Consider the following 1,504-nt stretch of genomic DNA (forward strand, 5'->3'; position numbering starts at 1 on the left):
GAGTATTAAAATTCCTTCCAAAATAAGATGATAAGCAGGAGCCTAAAAGAGTCCAAAACAATAAAAGATACAAAATAAACACTTTCGAAACCTACACATAAAATTTAACCCACCTGCATATACTGCTTCCCAAGACTTTTAATTTGTTACTTCTTAGAATTTACTTTAAAAGCTCCCTTAATTTCTATTCATCCCTAATGGAGTTTGGATGTGTTGTCCCCTCCAAAACTCATGTGGAAATTTGATCTCCAATGTGGCAGTGCTGGAAACTGATTGAGTCATGGGGGCGGATCCCTCATGAATGGATTAATGCTCTACCTGGGGGGGGGGGATTAATGAGTGAGTTCTCGCTCTATTAGTTCCGGCAAGAGCTCGTTGCTTAAAAAGACCCTGGCACCTTCTCTCTCTCCCGTCTCTCCTGTCTCTCTCTCTCTCCCCTCTCTACCCCCCCTCTCCTCTCTCTCTCTCTCTTTCTCTCTCTTGCTTCCTCTCACCATGTGATCTGCTTGTACCCACCGGGTCCCTGCCACTTTCCACCATGAGTAGAAGCAGCCTGAGGCCCGTGCCAGATGCAGCTGTCCCAGAATCGAAAGCCAAATAAACTTCCTTCCTTTATAAATTACCCCCCCCAGTCTCAGGTTTTTCTGTTATAGCAACACAAAATAGACTAATACAATCCCTTTTTCCCATTTCTAATACTAAGCACTTTCTCCATCACATGAAAGACCTCTAATAGCTTCAGCTTTTAAAAGCTCTTTAAGGATAAAAATGAAAAAATTTTAAATATTTACTAAGTTGTACCAACTTTTATTATTTATTTTATAGCCTGAGAATAAGTTTAGGGATAACACTGCAGAACAAGTTCTGCGATAAAAGCTTTCTTCTAGTCAAATTCTGAAAGGAGATATTCTACAATATTCCACAGGTATCTATACGCCACACAGATAAATGTTTTATTTATAATGAAAACTCTTTCAATCTCCACTAAGTGTCAACAATTTGCAGTTTCTTTTACACAGAGTATAATCATTAAACTTATACTAGAATGTACTCATAATAATTGGTTCATTGTAGATTTTCCAAAGTTTTATAAAGCAATATATATGAGGGTACTTCAAAAGGTTCATGGAAAGACTCGTATTTGAACTTAAAAATTAAATTTCTAAAAATAAAATCTGACACAGAATCCTAATATTCAAAAAAATACAAACCATCAGATCCTTTGGGTATTTTAAATTTTTCCTGGTGGGAAATGACCATAAAAAAACATTCCACAGCTTAACTAGCCTTCCACCACATCCATCCACACATGGGTGAGTTGACGGTTACGGGATAATGAGCTTCCACAATTCTTAAGTTTTGCACCTCTATAAATCCTTCTTAGAATGTGGCAGAGAAGGCCGGCCCGTGGCTCACTCGGTAGAGTGCGGTGCTGATAACACTAATGCCACGGGTTCGGATCCTATATAGGGATGGCCGGTTTGCTCACTGGCTGAGCGTGGTG

This window comes from Galeopterus variegatus, unplaced genomic scaffold, assembly GCF_000696425.1.
Source record: "Galeopterus variegatus unplaced genomic scaffold, G_variegatus-3.0.2 Scaffold9888, whole genome shotgun sequence".
Lineage (NCBI taxonomy): Eukaryota > Metazoa > Chordata > Mammalia > Dermoptera > Cynocephalidae > Galeopterus > Galeopterus variegatus.